This window comes from Peromyscus leucopus, chromosome 10 (genome assembly GCF_004664715.2).
Source record: "Peromyscus leucopus breed LL Stock chromosome 10, UCI_PerLeu_2.1, whole genome shotgun sequence".
Lineage (NCBI taxonomy): Eukaryota > Metazoa > Chordata > Mammalia > Rodentia > Cricetidae > Peromyscus > Peromyscus leucopus.
Window position 1 is genome coordinate 4,540,686 of NC_051071.1, and position 22,966 is coordinate 4,563,651.

At 41.3% G+C, this 22,966-nt stretch overlaps 1 pseudogene; it reads right to left on the bottom strand.

The window, feature by feature from the left end:
* Positions 1–11,685: 11,685 nt before the first annotated feature.
* On the bottom strand, positions 11,686–22,754 carry LOC114708332 (annotated as a pseudogene).
* Positions 22,755–22,966: the final 212 nt, after the last annotated feature.

The following is a 22,966-nucleotide window of genomic DNA, read 5'->3' on the forward strand; positions in this document are numbered from 1 at the left end:
CCGCCATGCTCTTGCTATGGCTCTAATAGCTCTGACCCCCGGGCAACTTTATTTATTAACATACAATTAAAATCACATTTCAGTACAAATAAAATACCACCATAAGTATTTATTTGCTTCTCCTTGCTATGCTAGCAAATAAACCACATCTGAGTATTGGTGGAAGTATTAAGGCAACTCTATGTAGTTAAAAGGGAGGTTTGTTCTGTGGGGTAACTTACAAGTAAAAGGATAGGTTACAGGGTCTGGGAAGGTGTAGTGCAGTCCAGTGGTGTTCTCTGGAGAATTCTGCTCGGTCTACCTCCAATGTCCAGGATCCAGGAACCAAGAGAGCTGGCACATCCAGATCTCACATCTTAAGGGCTTCCTCTTGGCCCTGCCTCGTGGGCGTGACAGTTACTGGGTCATAAAATGCTGGAACATCAACTTTCCTGAACCCCAAACTGACTCTGAAGGATACTAACTATCATGTTGTAGGGACAATAAATCAGCTTCAGTAGAGAGGACCATGTGGCAAGAATTGAGCTGACAAACCATAGCTATGTTTGGGAGCCAGCTTAGGATAGGACCTAACTCATTCAGTCCTTCAAAGTGACTGTAGGCCGGCAAACCTTGATCTTAGTCTAATGGGAAATGCAAAGCCAGAACCACCTACCTATCCTGTTCTTAATTCCTAACTCACAGAAACAATGAACTAATATTTACTGTTTTCAGTATACCAGCAAATTAACTATAGATTCATGGATAACTAATACATAGGCAAAGCTCTAAAGTAATACATGTAATATTTCAGCAAATTCATTTTTCCTATTTATAAGCCTTGAAATGAATGCTACTAAACTCTAGAAAGGCATGAGGGAAGAAGCCAATATCCCTTAGTTACTTGGACATGAGATCCTAGAAAGCCACTCCATTACAGACGTGGGACTTCCATGTTACTTGCTCATTTTTCCTCTGTGTAATATAGCCTCCTTCACCTCCCAACACATTTAGTGTTCTTTATTAAATATAATCATTTGAAGAAGAGTCTTTTTAAAACTCTAGCCTTCGAGTTGCTTCTTTTCTTATATAGATTTCAGATTAGTAAACAAAATTAGTGAAACATAAGATCCTGGTAATATATGCTAGCATGCCTCAGGCAGTGCTCACATCCACCCTGTGGACTAGATACTATTGTTATTCTGAGCTTTGGGATACAGACTCTGGGTTAGAAGGAGGCTCAGTTGATTCAGGCCCAGAAAAGGCCAAGCAGCTGCATGCTCTGATACACGAAGTCTCAGCCATTCTGCTGCACTATGAGAGCGCCTCTCAGTCACTCCCACAGTGGCATGCCATTGTTGTTTAATTAATGTCTGTTTCTGCATAAGTGCATGAACGAACAGCAACAAAAGGGGAAATGTCACAAAAGTTCACAGTTAATATTTTTTTTTAATCCAGTTGTCCTAAAATAGTTTTGTCCTCATACAAATGGCCCTTTTTAGTTGTGTGCATCTGAACTTTAGGGGATCAGTGCCTAGAACACATAAAGGGATTCTTTCACTGGATGAAAAGCACGCTTAGAGAATAGTAAAAAAAAAAAAAAAAAAAAAAAAACACTTCTTCATTGCATCTACACTTTTAGATCAGAAGCCTCAAGTGCTTTGGGACATCAAACAAATTTAGGACTTCTGTGAAAAAACAGCTCATTAAGGAAAGCTACAGAAACCCAGCAGCACCTTGTAAGGACAGAGTACAGATGGGTGCTGGGGTCACTAGAAACCTGTATCTATTCACGAGGGCCTGCCTGGGGAACCTCAGCATGGTGACAAAGGGTGAATTGTTCCTCCAGAACAACACGCCAGGCAGGGAGAGAGCGGCTGCCTGTGTGCCCAGGGAAAGGGCCCTAAATGAGTCTCTGGCACAGACACAACAGGTCAGCCATGACAAAGATGGGGACCGAGCTTTCTGCCAAAGAACCTGTCTCAGCTGGCTTGCTTTTGAGTTCAAACTCTATCATACTCAAACTAAAAACAGCTAAATTTCCAAAATATTCAGCCAAGTGCACCCTGGGAAAAAGCAGAGCTCTTAGTGAAAGCAAAGGGCTTCCTTTCTGATCTGCTTGGAACTGGCATTAGGCTCAAACCATCTGTTTCCACATCAAGTTCACCCTATGATTTCAGTTCTCCTGAAGGGAAGCTTGAGTTTTCTGTACTACAAACATTTTTTTCTTCCTCCAAGTGAAGCTTTTGAGGAAACTGGTGATTGGAACCAGAGCAACACATATTGCCTATTCTTGTCTTCCTACATAAATCAGTTTTTTACCATGCTGATGTATTTATTCTCTCTGTCTCTCTGTCTCTCTCTGTCTCTGTCTCTGTCTCTCTCTCTCTCTCTCTCTCCTCCTTCTCTCCCTCTCTCTCTGCCTCTCTCTGTCTCTGTCTCTGTCTCTCTCTCTCTGTGTGTGTGTGTGTGTGTGTATGTGTGTGTGTGTCTCTTTCTGTTTGTGCGTGTGTGCTCATGCGCACACGCACATATAGAGGTCAAAACACTTTATGGAGTCAGCCCTTACCTTCTACCTTTATGTGGGTTCTTGGGATTGAACTCAGGTAATCAGGCTGGTGTAGCAAGTGTTTTGACCTGTATAGCCATCTTGTCAACCCTATTTTATTTTTTTTATTGCAGTTATGGGGGAGAGGTAGTGTGTATGAGCATACCATGGTACACATGCAGAGACAACTTCAGAAATCTGGTCTCATTCCACCATGTGGGTCCCAGAGATCAAACTGAAGTCACCAGCCTTGGCAATAAGTGCATTTACCCATAAGGCATCTCAATAACTCTGATTAAAACATCAGAATTCATGAAGGTGGGGATTGTGGCTATTTAAGTCTTTTGCTTTTATTATTCTGTTTCAAAAGTAATCAAATATTATGTTTGGAAACTTTAATAACTAGAAATCTCTGCTCCAAAATAACAGCTATTGTTCCCATAAACAAAAGCCTTACCTCTCAGGGGAAAGGCCAGTCTCTCCAGTGTGTGCTCTTTATAGTAGAAGGTTAACAGAAACACACACACACACACACACACACACTCACATCACATCACATCACATCACATCACATCACAAAATGAATTACTTTTTCCCATTAATATTGTTTGAAATAGCTTACCCATGTTTTATTTATATTTGTTTTTATTTTCTGCAGTGCTGAGAATTGAAGCCAGGGCTTTACTCGTGCTAGGCTAGCACAGACTATTGACTGAAATCCCAGCCATATTAATCTTTCATGTGAGTATAAAAATTGGTTTCTAACTGAGGGATATTCCCTCTCTACCCAGAGGACATATGACAGTATCTAAAAACATTTATCAGAACTGGGCATGGGGAAAGGTTCCTGCTGATGGATATGTATATGTACACATGGTACAGGCCAGAATGCTACTCAACATCCTTCAGTAGAAGAGAGCCTGCAAACAAGTGACTATCTGGCCCAAACATCAGTAGTGCTATTGATGTGCATAGGCAACATGATTCAAATGTCCTGACCCTTTCTATGACACAGAAATTCATCTGAAAGTCATGCTCACAGTTAGGGAAGGAATTCGGTCTTAATTGCTTGACATCACACATGGGCTGGGATTAGCCAGAGCTCAGGCAGTGTCTATGTCCTTTCTTCCTGCATATGCAATCTACTTAATAAATGTTGTGAGGTGAAATAAAATAAAAACCTGATTCTTTTTCATTTATTTTATAAATATTTGTTGAATATCTGCTCTACTATCAGGTAGACAGATAAATGGTTCTGCCAAGCATGGTAGTACATGACTTTAGTCCCAGCACTCGGGAGACAGAAGAAGGTGGATCTCTGTGAGTTCGAGGCCATCCTGGTTTACATAGTGAGTTCCAAAACAGCCAGAGCTACATAGGGAGACCCTGTCTCAAAAAACAAAAAGAAACAAAACCTCACAAAGATAAATGGTTCTTCAAACATGAGCATTGTTGTCTTAGTCAGAAAGAACAGTGCCTGGGTTATTTCTAAATGTCACAATCAATATTTTGGCCAGGAAATGCTATTAAAACACTAAAAGGAAACAAGAATAAAACTGGAATGTCTAGGCACCTTACAAATTAAACATGCATATAATTAATTCTCTATGGACAAACATACATAGATCTCAACACCAATTCAAAGGACTAGAAAGAGACTAGAAAGAGTGAGAATCCAGACTGGGAATATTGGTGGTGGCAGCTTCTGGAACATCATCTTTAAACTTTCTGACTGGCTCCTATCTTGATGATCTGCCTCAGAACAGGAGGTTCCCTCTGCAGCAAGAATAGCCGGAAGGAAGGACGTGACTGTATAATCCCTGGGGACTGAACTTGGCTCTTCAACTTGAACAGAGTCACTGGGAAAGGTCCTGACCTGTCCCTGCCCACTTAGTCATGAATCCATTCATTTTTAATTCCCTCATCAAAGTAAGACTGTGACAATATTTTTACTTGAAGAAATTTTACCAGGCCTGGTTGTTCAGGCCTGTAATTTCAGCTAGTTTGGGAGGCTAATGCAGGAAGGTCATAAGTTCAGAAGTATCCTGAGCAACTAGTTAGATATTGTCTCAAAGTGTAAAAGAAGGCTGGCAGTTCAGCTTGGGTGTAGCAGACAGGGCTGGGGGACTGGATCAGTGCTCTCAGGAGTTCTAATACTTGCAGCATTATTAACACATGAACATGTAGACTAGTGAATTAAACTCTTTGAATACAATACAAAAGCAGTCCTTGCATTTTTTCAGGAGCTTCTAGCTAATTGTCCATCCCAACAGGAGCAGGTCTTCCTTCTTGAACTTAGCAGAAATATCACTGTAAGCATTTGATAACAGCTTCCTTTGTTTATGATTCAGAAATATCATTTCTAATAAAAAATATGTCATTTTTCATAACAATAGGAGAGCTGTGGCACCTTCCTGGTGCTGGGTAACAGAGTGTGTGTCACCATACCCAATACATAAGATGGATTTTTTTTTATTGAAAATCAATTTTTTCCATACATACATTCAGTTTCCCCTCCTCCTCCTTCTGCTCCTCCCCCTCCCAGTCCCTGTGGTGGTATTGTGTTCCCCAAAATATTGTGCACCTTAATAAATTTATCTGGGGTCAGAGACAGAACAGCCACTAGATACAAAGGCTAGAAAATGGTGGCACTCACACCTTTAATCCTAGCATTCCAGAGGTAGAAATCCCTTTGGATCTCTGTGAGTTCAAGGACACATTGGAAACAGCCAGACATGGTGACACATGCCTTTAATCCCAAGAAGTGAGCCTTTAATCCCAGGGAGTGATGCCAAAAACAGAATATTTAAGGCATGAAGACCAGAAACTAGAAGCATTTGGCTGGTTAAGCTTTTGGCCTGGTTAAGCTTTTAGGCTCTGAGCAACAGTTCAGCTGAGACCCATTCTGGATAAGGACTCAGAGGCTTCCAGTCTGAGGAAACAGGACCAGCTGAGGAACTGGCAAGGTGAGGAAGCTGTGGCTTGTTCTGCTTCTCTGATCTTCCATATTCACCCCAATAACTAGCCTCAGGTTTGATCTTATTAACAAGACTCTTTAAGATTCATGCTACAAGTCCCTCCCCACCGCTCCCACATCCAGATCCATACCCTTTCCATCTCTTGTTAGAAAAATAACAGGTATCTAAGGAATAAGATAAAACAAAACCAAACAAATTGGAATAGGATGAAACAACCAAATCAGAAAAGAGTCAAAAAAAAAAGCACAAGAAATGCATATAGATGCAGAGGCACACATGTTCACATACAGGAATCCCATAAAACACAAAACCAGAAGCACTTATATATGCAAAGGTCCTGTAAGGAAAAAAAAAGCCTTGGTTTAGCATTGTGATACAAGAACTTCCAAAAATGACCTTGAGTTCATTTTTTGCAGGGCATCTACTTCTGGACATGCAGCCTATTCTTAAGAGTGGTTTGTATCCTCACTGAGACTCTCTTAAAGAAAACTTATTTTTCATTTGCAAGTGGCTGTCAATTGGAGATAGCTTCTGGGTTAGAAATGGGGCACATTTCTACTTCCCATCTCAATGCTGGAACTCCATCTGGTGAAGATCTATGCAGGCCCTGTGCATGGTGCCACAGTCTCTGTGAGTTCATAAGTGCACCAGAGCCCTCTTCTGTGTAGAAAGCCTCCATCCCCTTTGGTTCTTACATCTTTCTGCCTCCTTTTCTGTTGGGTTCACTGAGCCCCAAGGGAGGGGTTTGATGGAGACATCCCTTTTAGGACTGATTATTCTAAGGTCTCTCATTCTCTGCATGATATCTGGCTATGGGTCTCTGTATTTGTTCCCATTTGCTGCAAGAGGAAGCTTATCTGATGACGGCTGAGCAAGGCACTGATTTATAAGTATAGCAGAATGACATTAGGAATCATTTTATTGCTACATTCCTCTAGCATAGTGGTTCTCAACCTGTGGGTCACGAATCATTTGACTGTTGTAGAATAATCCTCTTGTACACTATAAAGATCTGTCACTTGCTTTAATGAAACACTGATGGGCCAGTAGCCAGGCAGGAAGTGTAGGCAGGGTGACCAAACTAAGAATGCTGGGACGTGAAATGGCGGAGTCAAGGAGTTACCAGCCAGACACAGAGGAAGTAAGATGAGCATGCTGCACTGAAAAAAGGTAGCAAACCATGTGGCTAAACATAGATAAGAATTATGGGTTAATTTAAGTGTAAGAGCTAGTCAGTAATTAGCGTGGGCTACCAGCCAAGCATTTATAAGTAATATAAGCTTCTGGTCAATTATTTAAGAAGTGGCAATTGTTCTTTTGCAGAGCTGCCAGCTTAAGTCATGCTGGGATAAAAAAAAATGGGGCTTGGGGGTTCGTGTTCCTGGAGTTGTATCCATGCCAGTGGATGCCCACACGCACCAGAAGAGAATTTGACATCGCTGCTGCCGTTGTTGCTGTTATAGCAGTGGCGGCCACCGCTACTACTGTTTCTGGGATTGCCATCTCATAATTGGTTACTACAGCTAGCACAGTGGAGACCCTGGCAGCAAAAGTAGCTACCACAGTTAGTTAATCTTTCATTCTATTGGGCATGATAAATTTAATTCAATAGTTATATACATTTCAATTGGCTTCGAAAGTTATAAATTTATAAACTCAAGTTCCAGTTGCTTTTGGGATACCATCTTACAAGGACTCCAATTTGCAGTAAGGCTCGTTAAGGAAGGGAATGGCTCAGTTGCCTTTAGCCTACTGGCTATGGGTGGGATAGAACCTCTGTTGGTCTTTTCTGTGTCAAACACACACAGATTGCAAGCCCAGCACCACTTTGAGATCTTTGGCAGCAGTTAACTCTGCAGCTCACGCACGATTGCGCCTGTATGATAATGAGTATTCAGAGACGGGTAATGCCAGGGAAGCGCTCACCAACCTAAGACAGAGTGCCTGTGTGGCCTGGGCAGGCGTCTCCATGACAGGTAAGGTGACCTGCTGACGTCCCATGCAACCTAGGTCAGAAGCTCTTTTTTTAGTAAAAGGGGGGTACCTGTAGGGCCCTGGCCCGCGTTTTGGAAAACTGTTGCCTTGCTTGATGACCTTGACCTTGATATCCTCCCTATGCTAATTTTCTGCCAGGTTCCACCCTCCTGAATGCTTAAGGGAAGTTCCTTGTCTGTGTATCCTGCATATTGGGCATTAACAGTTTAGATGCAAGATTGTAAAACATCGGTAGTGAACTTCTGCCCTCGGGTTTCTCCCATTGTGCTATAAGCCTGTATTTAAGACCTCCTCCCTCCTTCAATAAATGACATTAGGCATTCAAAAAAAAAGAAGAAGAAGAAGAAGTGGCTGCTGGGTATTTAGGAACGGGCAGGCAGGCAGGAGAGAAACTTCTGCCTACATGTGGCACCCAAACATTTGGCAAGAATTTCCACATAATACTTGAGAAAGCTTAAAAAAGAGATTCTAAACACACAAAAACAGAGTCAAATACAGCTTCTTGGTAACTGTCTTTTCTCTAGTGGGCTCTGTTTGCTGGCATCTATAATAGCAAACTTATAGTCTTACTATGTATGTTTTCAAGATCAAACAGAGATATATTTCAGATAGATAGACAATCTTCAAACACTTCAAAGACCTATAGAATATGGCATTTAAAGCTGGGCGGTGGTGGCGCACTCCTTTAATCCCAGTACTCAAGAGGCAAAGCCAGGCAGATCTCTGTGAGTTCGAGGTCAGCCTGGTCTCCAAAGCAAGTTCCAGGAAAGGCGCAAAGCTACACAGAGAAACCCTGTCTCAGAAAAAAAAAAAAAAAAAAGAATATGGCATTTAAGAACTTAGACTTTTCTTGACAGTGAGATGGGTCTGGCCTGGCAGCACCAATTACTTCAAAGAGGATGATGGACATTGAAGAAACTCCGTATGGAGTTTGTTTTCTTTATGGCAAAAGCTAGTCTTGTGGGCAAAGAAAGTACCCTTGCCTCAATTGCTGACTATATGCTATACAAATTGGACAAGCAGGACACAAAAGAAAGTGACTGCAGAACTTTGCCAAGACAAGGTGGGACAGTCCTTCAAAAATCCTACTTCACAGATAAGTCTGTCAGATATGCTAGTCCTGTAGGCTGAAGGTGGATGCCCCAATGTTGCAGAGGAATTTTGGGTGACTGTCCAGGCAGCCTGATGTCCCTGTCCATAGGTAACATTACATGCATTTGGAGTCTTTGATGGAGCTGAAGACTAGATAGTTACAGTTATAGTTTTCATTAGTTATAGTAAAAGATAAATTAGATACAAAACTTTAGACTCACCAAGATAAGATAATTAAGTATTTTCTCTAACTTTGCCAAATGCAAATGAATTACATAGTGTTACTATAATTATTACTTAATAACTGCTTTGTTATATATAATCTTACTATGTTAAATTTAAAACCTTTGGGGCTGGAGAGATGGCTCAGTGGTTAAGAGCTCTTCCAAAGGGCCCGGGTTTAATTCCCAGCACCCACAGGGCAGCTCACAACTGTCTGTAACTCCAGTTCCATAGGACCCTCACACAAACATACATGCAAACAAAATACCAATGCACATAAAATAAAAATAAATAAATTTTAAAAAAATTTAAAACCTTCCCTTTTAATTAGACAAAAAGATGGAAATGCTGTGGAATAATCCTCTTGTATGCTGTAAAGATTTGTCACTTAAAATTGGTTTAATAAAACACTGATTGGCTGGTAGCTGGGCAGGAAGTTAGGTGGGAAAGACAAATTGAGAATGATGGGAAGAAGGAGGTGGAGTCAAGGAGTCATCAGCCAGATGCAGAGGAAACAAGATGAGAATGCCACACTGAGAAAAGCTACGTGGATAAACATAGATAAGAATTATGGGTTAACTTAAGTGTAAGAGCTAGTTAGTAATAAGCCTAAGCTACCAGCTGAGCATTTATAAATAATATTAAGCCTCTGAGTAAATGATTTAAGTAGTAGCTGCTGGAACAGGCAAGTGGAAGAGACACTTCCACCTACATTTGGCAAACTTGTATTTCTAAAAATATTTATATTATGATTCATAACAGTAGCAATGAAGTCACAACAAAAATATATTATAGTTGGGGGTTACCACAACATGAGGAACTATACTAAAGGGTTGCCGCATTTGGAAGTTTGAGAACCATTGCTTTAGAACAGTACCATTTGGTTTTCCCCTCAGTCCCTGTCCTATCTAGTCTCAGCTTCTTGACCACACAAGCTAGTTATGGGTTCCAGCTCATAGAGTCAGATATTGGTTGGCTACTCCCACAAGTGGTCCCTGGTTTGCCCTGTCTCCTATTCTCCGCAGTCGTAGATTTGTGACCACCTCCAATTTCATATGTGACCCAAGTCTCAGACACTGTTCAAAGTCTAGTACTGTCTATTTGAGATTTGAGGTCTGAGGAAACAGCCAGATGTGTTGGGGTTATAGGGATAGGGTCCAGAAGCCACTGAAGAGTTCAGGATACAAGAGCTACTCATGTCCAAGGGCTTTAGCTAGAATCATAAAAATCACAGGAATACAGCATACCATCTGCCTAGCAGTGCTCAGCCTGGGTCAGTCACAATGAGTGTTCAGAACCCCTGATCCTATGCCATCAATCAAAATCTGACAACTTCCACTAAGAGCTGAAACTTTGGACAAGCCTGCTAGCTTTAAATTATGCCCATGTCAGTTTGAGCTATGAAATGAGCTAAACTCAGAATGCACCTCGACTCTGACTCACTCCAGTTTCTTGAGAACAAAGAAAATATCAGGAGTTATACACAAGCAACCTGATATACTCCACACTCAGAACTTCCTTTTGGAAAAGGTTTAATGCTCATCCTTTCTTAAAGCACATAGATTGAACTTTTTATTTACTAAACAATGGATTTACAATGTTCTAGGAAGTATCTTATGTTCCTTACAAACATTATTTTGTGTATCTATTTATGTGCATAAGTACATTTATAAGAAACTGCATGGTAAGAGGTTGCAAACATCCTAACATTTTTAGTGTCTTTGTGACTTTATTTATTTAATATTTTAAAATAATATGAAGTTAGTTAATATGTTCTAGCTTAAGAAAGTAAAAAGTTTTATATAGAAAATATGAGTGCTTTTGCTCCTTCCAAATCCTTCCTGCCAAGGTAACTCTAGTGGTCATCACTGTGTGGGGCCTTTGGAGAGGGCCCTAAAATCACCTTAAGAGAAGCCTGTCTAAAAAAAAAAACTGATGAAGATAAAGATAAACAAACTGATAAAGATAAACAAAAGGTAAAGACTAATATCTTTTGAGAAAAGCAAATAATTTAGAAATGAAGGGAACAAGCATGGAAAGATTTGTGTCCTCTTACAGAAGAGTAAATAGCATAGTTGTATTTCAAATTTTAAATTAATGCTGCCAAGGTAGAAATGATGAGGAACCAGCTCTACAGCCCTTCTACAGTCTTAGGGGCACTGTAGAGGGAACAATGTGAAAATTAAGGCTGTTCTTAACTAATCAGTGGATTTTTAGTGTTATAGGAAAATAGCAAACCCTATGGGTTCGTTTCAATACACATTTCAAGAATTTGTTCACAAGTCCTTGGGAAGCAGTCCAGTTACTTCTTGCTCTTTAACTGCAGGTGGCATCTTGGGGTGGCATCTGCACATCCAGCAGATGCAAGAAGGACAGCTTTGCCCTTCCCTGGAGAGAGGGGTCCAGGTTTGCCCTTCCCTGGAGAGAGGGGTTCAGGTGTGCCCTTCCCTGGAGACAGGTCCACATTTGCCCTTCACTAGAGTGGGGACAGCTTTCTCCTTCCCTGGAGAGGGGTCCATGTTTGCCCTTCCCTGGAGAGAGAGGAGTCCATGTTTGCCCTTCACTGGAGAGAGAGGTCCATGTTTGCCCTTCACTGGAGAGAGAGGGCTCCATGTTTGCCCTTCACTGGAGAGAGAGGTCCATGTTTGCCCTTCACTGGAGAGAGAGGGCTCCATGTTTGCCCTTCCCTGGAGAGAGGGGTCCAGTGGCCTGTCCACTGAGACTTCACATCTTCAAAGAACCTATGCTCTCCCAGGGTGCTTCCTTGAGATTGTTAGCTACAACTTCCAGAAGGCTTCTAAGCTGGGAAATCTCCCAGATTTCCTGGAGAATGGGGGCAAGGCTGGCCACCACCAAAGGAGCCCTTCGTCACTAAGGCTTAGATGGATTCACTGGAGACTATGAGAAAAGAGAAATAAGGACAGATGAACACTATTAAGTCCTGCAGGGCCACCATTGTAACCCCAAATAAAATAAGGCCCCACTCACCACCCTCCCAGCTGCAAAAATTTTGCAAATTGATAATCTTTCTCTCCTAAGAATACAAAAAAAAAAAAAAAAAGACCACATTATCCAGGGATAGGAGCAGGAAAATGGACTCCTAGCTTACTGACCTTAGCATGACATCTGATTTGAAAGGGGTCTGGATCCTGGAGTCTAAAAACACGCATGTGAATGGTTATTTCATATAAACACAAAGCTTTCTTAACTTTGTCTCAGAGTTTAATTATTCCAAGGATGAACTGATGTCTTCCCCCCCACCCCCAGTACTCTAGGATACTGTGTCCTGAACCCTGGGCCTCTCAAATAGAACACAAGAGATTTATTCACACATACTTAGCCCTTTTAAAGTTATGAGACAGGATCTCTCTGAATTGCTCAAGCAGGCCTTGATTTTGTAATCTTCTTTCTTCAGGCTTCTCAAACAGTTATGATCACAGGTATGTGCCCATATGCCTAGCCATGTGTCTTGATTTAAACTTCTAAGTTTGAAAAATAGTTGTGGAGTGTTATTAAGGGGGTGTTGACCTAATTCAGTCTGTGCTAAGTTGCATGTTAGAGTGATGTGGGAGCTTTAAAATGCTAATAATTGTAGGCCACTGCAGAAATTCCAATGAGATTGTCCTGGGATGAGGGCAGAATATCCTATCACTTTTAGAAGTTCCTCCAAAGGACTTAAATGCACAAAAAAACCTAAGAAACAAGAGTGTAAGAAGTTGACTTTAATCACTAGGATCCAGCACAGTGAAACTCCTAGGCCACAGAAGCAAGCACAAACTGGCCTGGACTGATCCTTCCACAGCTTAGTAAATACAGATATACCAGGTGGGAAAGTGTGAAACACTTTCTAAACTTGCTCCTAATACTAATTTATAAGCCATGTGGGTTAATAAACCACAGCAAGGGCATATCAGGAGAGGCAATAAATGAGAAAAAGTCAAACTATTAGAACAGTAGGTAATAAGACTATCTCAGTGACATTAGCATAGACATTTAAGGTGAATAAGAGTAAGAGGTTTATCTTAAAAGAATGGATGTGAGAAAAAAAGGACAAAATGAGGAGAGAGAAAGAGTGATTAAAAGAGGAATTTGTGTTGGAGAGATGGCTCAGCTGATAATGGTGCTTCCCACCAAGCCAGACACCTAAGTTTCATCTGTGGGACCCAAATGATGTAAAGGAGAGAACTGACTCCTGGAAGTTGTCCTTGGACCTCCACATGTGCACTGGCATATGTATGGGAACACACATGAATGAGACAGAAAGTCCACAAAATTATTGTTGAGTTCATTTTGTATTGGCCAACCAACTGTTCCTGGGCATGTAGCCCACCCTAAGGTATGGTTAATATGCCTAAGGTGACTCACTGGAGAAAACTGGTTTTTCCTTTGCCAGCCATTGTCAGTTGCAGATAGTTTCTTGGTTAGGGATAGAAGCCTGTGTCCACTTCCCTGTCTCAGTGTGAGGACCCTATCTGGCTTGAACGGATGCAGGTCTTGTGAATGGTGCCACCATCTCTATGAGTTCACATGTGAATCAGTCCTGCTGTGTCTGGAAGACACTGTTTCCTTGGAGTCACCACCTCTGGCTTGTAACAGCCTTTTCTCCTCCTCTTCTGCATAGATCCCTGACCTTGAGGGGAGGGCTTTGATGAAAACATCTCATTTAGGACTGAGTACTCCAAAGTCTCTCACTGTCTGTACATTCTCCAATTGTAGGTCTCTGTGTTTGTTCCCATCTACTGCAAGAAAAACCCACACCTTGAGGTTTGCCATGGTCTTCTGCTTTACATCCTCTGAACTATCCTGGCAATTGTACTGCACCATCATATAATGCTGGTAACTATCCACTGTCTCCTTACCACTGAAGTACAGCACCCTCTGGTACACATCCCTAGCTTGGGTATAGCCTTCCCTGAACCCAGGACAATTGTTTCCCTCTGTAACTCTTGATCAACGTCAGCTTCAGCTGGCTGCATTCCTCACAATCCTGGAACACCAGCTGTAACTCTAGGTTCCTGTACAGTGTGGCATCTCTTTGGATCCATTTAATGGTTTCTGTATAATGCTTCATAGATTGGGACTAGTCCCCTTTTTGGAAGCATTTGTTGCCCATATTCCTCTCCTCCAATGCCAAGTCAGAGTTGGTGTAGGCCAGCTACTCTTGCTCTTTCAGGATTTTCTCTGCCTGCTGGCCTTTTGTGAGCCTATCTGGGGTTCAGTTCTATGTCAGAGACTTATGGAAATGGTGGTATCTTTGTATTTTTCCTCTTTGAAATAGGAAGTGCCAATTTGGCCACCTTTGGAAATCTGTTAGTAGTCTTTTTGATCCTCTCTGCCCATTGCAATGGTCTCACAAACTCCAGGAATTTGTCGTGGTCATCCTTTTCAAAGTACACAGCTGCTTGACTGGTTGTAAGCCATGCTGGCACATCCCAGTTCCTTGGCCCTGTCATGATGCTTCAAGACTATGTCAAAGTCTTTCTCCCCATAGGCATCAACGCTTTCAGTACCTGTTTTTTTATTCTCTGGAAGATCTTCTATTGGTTCTGCTTGATCTCCTTTGTCAGGGACAAGGACAGAATCTCTACTTAGTGGAAAAATACAGACCCCAATAAGACAGGGAACTAGATCATCTTACTGTCAGGTTGCCTAGCAACAGGACATTGAGTCAGAGCCCTTGACCCTCTCACCCTGTAAACATCCTATACAAACATCCTGTTAGCTTGCCCCACCTTATGCAGATGACAGCTTCTTGCTCCCCCCACCCTGCAGGAACTATATAAACCTTTCTGAAGAAAATAAAGTTTCACCTTGATCAGAATCTAGACTTGGTGTATTTTCCTTTGTATCTCCTGTCCCTACATTCCCTCCGTAGGGTGGTCGAGAACCCGTTGTAGGAAGAAGGGCAGTTGGCAGCCTCTTCTTCTTTATCCATACTTCCCAAGGAGAACACTGAGTGTGGTCATGATTGAGGATCTTATGGTTTTATGTCCAGATTTTATAGCATGTTTTGTCATTGCTGTCAGTTTCTGGTACATGGGTCACTTGGCACTGTCCTGGGATCAGTCTCCAACTTCTGATATAAATTAGGCGTGTTGAAAGGGTTTGCTATCTTCTAGGCTTTTATATACTGCTTCTCTGCCTTTACTACTGAGGTGTCAAAATAGCTGCAGTGGAGAAACCAGATGCTGGTGACCAAGATCCATTCACTAATGGAGACAGAGCCTTCTGGGATCCCAGGTGACCGATCCCAGGGACCACCACATCAGGTTCCTAATACATCACCAACATCCATTTATTAACTCCCCTTTGGAATATGGAAAAGATCAAATATGACTCCAGAGTAATACACAAACCTGGAGTAAGGGAATCTGTTTACATAGTTGGTGCTTTATGTGGGAATTACTTAATTGAGGTATATTTAACCTACATTCAACGTGTACCAAACACTCGGGAATCTGTGAAAGCTTGGGTGCTGAAGTACATATGAGCAAGCAATGAGGAAATATAGAATAGTTAAGGATCCAGAACCAACGTGGGCATCTGCTGGATGAGGAAACTAAAGTGAAGGAGGGAACGGGGCTTTCTGTAGCTTTGCCACGCGGAGCCCGGAGCTGGGGTTCTCTGCTGCTGGCCCTGTAAGACCTGGGCTGCCCTGAACTCATGTTATGGACAGAGGGAACATCCTCAGAGATAGCACTGGAAAAGATCAACACAGTTTACCTCCTTTTAGCCTGTGGTTGTATTTTACCTCTGGATTTAAAAATCTGCAGAAACTAAACTATTAAACTTTTAGGTAATCAGTTTATTTGAATAGTCTCAACTTGTTGAAGCAATATAAGAAAATGGCTTTATGTACATATGAAGTCACTTCCTTCAACAATGTCCTGTCAGATCACCCCTTCCTAACCCTTAGTATTAGTTCAAGCAGATTTGGTGTCTCTTGGGTCACTTGTAGTTATTAAAAGTTGCTATAAATTAATCTTATAAGGGATTCAATGCTCTTTCCCCCCAAAGCAGGCTTGGAGGGTATTTGGATCCAATACTGTGTTGGATCTACTTCTCATGGCCAAACCCTGTTATAGTGAGCTACAAAAGTTACAAGATGCTGAGGAGACTTAAGTGTATGGCTCATAGCCCTCTGTTTGATTGAGGATTGCCAGTACCACACTGGCTTATGATTCCTTCTGAAAATGGAAGTCTCTGTCAATATCAGGCCTCCAAGTGGCTATATAGTACATGGAACAATTAGAAATCAGTGTCCCCAAAGGAATCTTCTAAAGGCCTTGTCTTCATTTCTCCCACAGCATCCACAGGTATTGGGCAGGTACTTCTTCAGTTCTTCTTAAGGCAGGGGTATCACAGAGCTCAGACTGTACATCTATGGGTTTGCCAGGGAAAAGGATGCTGTATAGCCCATTATAGTCTTGGTTTTTACCCTGAGATAAATCTGCTCTACTCTAGTAAAGACTGATCAATGAATCCCAATGAATAATTGATTATATCTGCATTAAGACTCTTTAGTGATGAGGTAGGAGAAAAGGAAAAAGAGAAATAGGTCTTACTCATCCAGGTGGTAATGTAAAAAAGGAGAAGTGGTCAGACACGTATTCACAGAAATGTTGTTCTCCTAGCCTATGGGGAGGAAAGAAGACATGTCTTTTCTAATCAGAAATCCATTTTTCCCCTAAGAAAGAGAACCACAAATCAGTTACATCTGGAGGCAAGGTGGTCCCTCACCTGACTATGCCCAGACCCCCCAACTTCCATCTGTCTTTGGGTGGTGAGCCTGCGCTAGACTGACCTGTGTTATAGGGCTCCAATTCACCAAGATCACTGTGAATACTCTGTGCTGGAGAGAAAGCTATCCTGAAAAAGGCCATCATTCACACAAAGCACCAGACTGGTTTGGCTCTTTGGGCTTGTTAAAAAGCCTTTCACTTCTGTTCCATTTAGGAACCCTAAGTAGCTAAGGCCCCATTCTTTGTGACCTGTTATATAATTTGGGTTCTCAGTGTCAATATCTCTGATAGAAACTGATTTAAGCTATGTAGGTCTTGAGATAATCTGTGGGATACTTTAAGCACTATAGTACATGCATTAAAGCAATTTCAACACTTTTTGTTGCTGAGCTGTTCAAATATTGATGCAGTCTGCATTCTGAAGATGCTTCTAGTTCATGTCACAGCACTGAAATATAGTCCATCCAAGTGGCACTTATTCCTTTCTACCAAACACAGAAAATAACATTTTGAGGGCAATGCAGGTGTCCAGGGAGACATTGTCTTTCTTTACAGTCCAGTCTTTTCATCAATTAAACAAAGCATTTCTTTCTTTTTCCCCGTTAGCTTTTGTCATAACATTAATTCCCCTTTCAAACATTCTTTGCATGTATATCATTCAGACTAACATTTAAACTTCCTTTAAAATATTGTGAAAACTAAAATACAATTTTCCTGCATTTCCACTTCCTCAGAGTCTAAGAAGCACTCCTAGTGTTGCCCAGAATGAATTTCTTTCTGAAATCCACAGAGGAAGAGATGAACAATCTTCTCAGACAGGAAACACTGAAATATTTATAACATGAGCAGGTCAAGGATAAGTGCATTTGGGGGTGATTGTATGCATGCAATTAGCAAAATGCATAAGCTAGTGAGGTATATAAAAAGAGACAGTTCTTAATGATATAAGCCTAAGTAGACATCTTCCAATGTGAAATTTTTCAGAATGTCTGTCATTAGCAGTTATCACCATGGTAGCTTTAAAAAACTGGTTCATTCTGCCCATCTGGACATGGCTCAAGGTGCTGGGTTCCTTTAGAGAAAATTATAGGAGTCGAAAGATGTGAGAGAGTCCTAAGAATTCCAGGAACCCAGTGGGCATGGTGGCACGTGCCTGGAATCCCAGAACTCAGGAAGCTGAGGCAGGAGAATATCAAGTTACATACCAAAATGAACTACATAGTAAAACCATGTCTAGAAACAAAAACAAATTCTAGGAACTCTCAGAGAACTCAATCTCTGCTCCTCCCCCAAGCTGCTAAGAATGGAATGACTATCACAGGCCATGCTCCAAAATGTCACCCTTCCCCCTTGGTTCATGTGGCAGAGGTACTTCCTCCAGGGACGCTGAGAAAGAACCAGGATTGCTGAGCTAGCCTCTCCGGGGTGTTGCAGAGTCCTAAATGTCCCGGGTTTTCTCCTGAGTCCCTTTCCACTTCTCACTCCAACAGTGTTAGTGAACAACTAGTCTCTTCCTCTGATGTTGTCACTGCATTGCTGATCGAGACCCCGGGCAAGCCTCTTCCTTCCCTGAGGAGGATTCATGTATGGCTAACATTTCTAGCTTTGCCCAAAGTGTCTATTAATTTTCTCTTTGCTGGGCTTTTAGCTTAAAAAAAAAAGTTGTGGTTTTTGTTTATTTGTTCTGTTTTCTTTTGTTTTGTTTTTTGTTGTTGTTTTGTTTTGTTTTTCTTTCTTTGTTTTTTTGTTTTTTGGTTTTTTGCCAGGCAGTGGTGGTGCACACCTTTAATACCAGCACTGGGGAGGCAGGAGCAGGCAGATCTCTGTGAGTTTGAGGCCAGCTTGGTCTACAGAGTGAGTTCTAAGTCAGCCAGGGCTGCACAGTGAACCCCTGGAGCTGGAGTTCCAGGCAGCTGTGAGATGCCTGACGTGGGTGCTGGGAACTGAACTCTGGTCTTGTGTGAGAATAAGTATTCTTCACTGCTGGGCCACCTCCTCAGGCCCCAAACTTTCAGTTTTCACATGTTCCATCTCAGACTCTGTTAAATAAGTTAAAGTGTCTGATTTCCTATCATCATGAATAAGTCTGACTACTCAGTTAACCTTATTCTTTTCTTTGGTAGATGTATACTACACATGTTGGTTAGCTAAGCTGAGACTACATTTCCCATAATTCTCTTTCTTGCCCAACTGGCTTACTTAGAAGGGAAATAATATAGTCATATTACTTTTATCCTGACAAGGTTGGTGCAGGCACAGGGTGCCCTTGCCACTCACACATGCCATTGCTGAGATGGGCTCTGCTGGAAATGATGAAAGAGCATTCCAGCTACCACCACTTATAGCATGAATCTTAAAGAGTCTTATTAATAAAATCAAACCCAGGGCCAGGTATTAGGGTGAATGCTGGAAGATCAGAGAAACAGAACAACCCACAGCTACCTCACCTCGCCAGTTCCTCAGGTGATCCTGTTTCCTCAGACTGGAAGCCTCTGAGTCCTCATCCAGAATCAATCTCAGCTAAATTGTGCTGCTCAAAGCCTAAAAGCTTAACCAGCCAAATGCTTCTAGTTTCTGATCTTCACGCCTTATATATCTATCTGCCTTCTACCATCACTCCCTGGGATTAAAGGCTCACTTCTTGGGATTAAAGGCATATGTCACCATGTCTGGCTGTTTCCAATGTGGCCTTGAACTCACAGAGATCCAGAGGGATTTTTGCCTCTGGAATGCTAAAATTAAAGGCGTGAGCTACCACTGCCTATCCTCTATGTTTAATATTGTGGCTGTTCTATTCTCTTACCCCAGATAAGTTTATTAGGGTGCACAATATTTTGGGAGAAAACAAAGGATATAACTACCTTTCCTAGAATTTGACAATTAACCCAAAAGGAAAAAAGGAAAAAGAGAATATAGATATGAGGTAGATCATCGAGTATACTCTGAGAAAAAAGATAAAGAAATAAGATAAATGGGTAGATAATTAAATCTACTCTAAGAAAAAAAGGGGGAAGATATAAAAATGATGAAAGGTAGATTATTGAACATATTATGAAAAGAAAATATAGATATGATAGGATAAATAGTAACAACTTGTTTAAAAAGGTTTTACATTGCTGTGGATTTTAGTTTATTGATACAAATTTTTGTTATACTGTATATATATTTTTATTCTCATTTGAGGTATTATATTTATGTATCTTATTTAGATTATGATGGATAATTAAGAAATATAGATTAACAATTAGTCTTCTATGATAGTCAAACTTATAGTCATGTTAAGTTTTCTAGGTATACATAGATATAATTCAGTTAGGTAGGTAATCTTCAAATACTTTAAAGACCTACGGAATATGGCATTTAAAATGTTTTAAAAATTTAGACTTTCTGGACAATAAGACATATCTGCTCCTGGCAGCACTGATTTACTTCAGAGAGGAGGATGGGCATCGAAGACACTCCATATGGAGTTTATCATCACCTTGGCAAAAATAGCCTTTTGGGCAAGAAACTGTTCTTGCCTGGACTGCTTGATCAACTGAACATGCAGGACCCATAGGAAGGGGACCACTGAACTTTGTTTGGTAAAATGGTCCTTCAAGTTCCTGCTTTGCAGAGGAAACTGCCAGACATTTTACAGGACACAGAGAGAAATGACTGAGAGACACTAGGCCTGTGGGCTGAAGACAGATGCCCCAACTTTACAAAGGAACATTAGGTGACTGTCCAGGCTGCCAGCTGTCTCTGTCTACCCTGCAAGACTTCCAAAAGTTGCTTGCATCCTTCTCCTGGCTCTCAGGTAATAGTATATCCTTCTGGAGTCTCTGATGTAGTTGAAGACTAGATTGTTCCTCAGTTATGATAAAAGATAAGTTAGATATGAAACCTTAGACTCACAAATATAAGAGAGATAGGATATCTTCTTTAATTTTGCCAAATACAAATAGACTAGATATTTTAAATAGACTAGATATTGTAACTGTAATTCTTTCTAGATAACTGTTTTGTCATATGTAATTTTACTATATGAAAGTTAAAACCTTCCTTTTAAAAAAAAAGAAAGAAAAGGGAAGTGCTGTGGATATCGCTCTGTATAAATAAAATGCTGATTGGCCACAGGCCAGGCAGGAAGTATAGGCGGGACAAGCAGAGAAGAGAATTCTGGGAAGTGGAAGGCTGAGGCAGAGAGACACTGCCAGCTGCCATGATAAGAAGCAACATGTTAAGATACTGGTAAGTCACGAGCCACGTGGCAACTTATAGATTAATAGAAATGGGTTAATTTAAGATATAAGAACAGTTAGCAAGAAGTTTGCCATGGCCATACAGTTTGTAAGCAATATAAAAGTCTCTGTGTGTTTACTTGGTTGGGTCTGAGCAGCTGTGGGACTGGTGGGTAAGAGAGATTTGTCCTGACTGAGGGCCAGGCAGGAAAACTCTAGCTACAACTACTCTTCTCTGTCAGTGTTTGTGATTCTGGAGCAAAGTATCCTCCCCTTTGTGGGAGGCAATGGCCAGCTTCTTCCAAAAGACAGCTGCACCACAGAAGTGAGAGGTTTTTAGGAACACAAGAATCTATGGTGAGGTCCCACTGGCCCCCTTCTTCCCCCTCACCCTCACATGCTCTAGTATGGCTGTGCTTCCTCCACTTGATACACATTGTAACCCTAACTTACTGACTTCAAGCTCTAGCCTCAGAGGCAGACTTGTCAACCAATCCACTCCCACACTTATATAATGTTAGATCTATTACCAGAGAAGCTCTTCTACTGCTCTGATAAAATTCCAATGGATGCACAGACTTCCCTTGGTTGACTATATTTTGTGAAATTTAGCAAAGAGAATTTAAGCTACAACTAATGAGGTCAGGATGCCTTAGCCTCACTTGGATGGAAAAATCTCCAGATGCATTTAATGTATGGAGTTGAGTGAAAAGTCTAGGATGGGGACCAACAGTCTGTCCAAATTCGCAGAGAAGTCTCAGCTTTGTTTTAACTTCTCTGAATAAGTTAATGGAGCACTGGGTGGTCAGAATATCACCCAGCTGCCAGCACTCCAGAACTGAGTAGTTCAGGCACACAGAAGTACTCTGGTCTTCCCAGCCAGCCTTTCACCACATGATAAGGCATATTAGAACAGGCCTCTCCATGAGGTGGGAGGGGGTATGACAGTGATTCCATGAGGCAGCCAACTGGGGAGAGCTAATTGGATTCTCCTACATGGGTGGGTCTGTTGATCTTTTAAAGAATGTGTTTTCAATTGTGAGAATTATCCAGAAACCACAAAAATACAATTTGGTTACATGCATTCTTATAAAGAGAGCTGATGAGTTCTGGAACACACTTAAGGAAGTTCTTTGTGTTAAACTTTCTTTTTCTTTTTCTTTTTTTTCTTTTTTTTTTTTTTTTGAGAGTTTCTTTTGGATAAAAGTTAGGTATACAGGTCATGACTTCTATGGAGCCTAAATAACTACAGACATGGACAATAAGATCACCTCCCGGTCACAGCTGCTGACAGTGGACACTGCCAAGCTCTTCCTGTGGGAAGGAAAGGATATTTTCAGAAAACTGTTTTCTTTCTTCTGGAGTTTATTTTGCACTCAATCCAAGAATGAAGACCTAATTATTTTGTTAGCTCAAAATATCAATACTTGAAGGAATTTTGAAGCAGTCTTGCTGCTTTACTGGTCCCCACAGACCTAGCTAAATTCTGCCATGTTCAGAGACAGTAATCAGTCAAGGCAGGTCTACAAGTGATCAGTGCCACTGAGAAAGGGCCATGGAAGTGAAAGACTAACATTGCTCAACTAAAGGACGTTAATTCTCTTGATGTAATCTTCACAGTGAATTTTATTAATTTGCATCATTGGAGCTTTGAGCAACCCAAAGCCATGTTAGTTGAGGCACAGGGCTTCATGTATACAGGGATATTAGGATGTTCACAAATACAGCCAGTCTGTTTTTACCAACCAAGCCCAAAAATACTAGAACATATGTATATGACACTTTGAGGTATGTTTTCAATGACTTGAAGATATTGTGATCTCAACTAACAGGGTTAGTTAGAAGAGGTTTCTAACTATCACTGTTTTCCCAAAAAGCTTCATGAAGATTTTAGAGGCCACTCACCACACTGTCCCTCAATTCCCAGCCAGTCAGAGCATCCAAACCAACAAAAGTCATCATAGAGTTGACGCATGGTAGCACTTCTCCCCATACTGCCATCAGATATTACAATATGGATCAGTATCATGGATCATTCCTACCATTCACATGTTGGTTTGGTCGATGACATAGTGCTAGCTGACCCTCAGATTAAAAATGAAAACAGGAGAGTGCACTCTGCAATGGCTTTCAATGATGTAGTGAGTCCTAGGTCTGGCCTGGGTGGTACTCATGGGAAGAATAGAA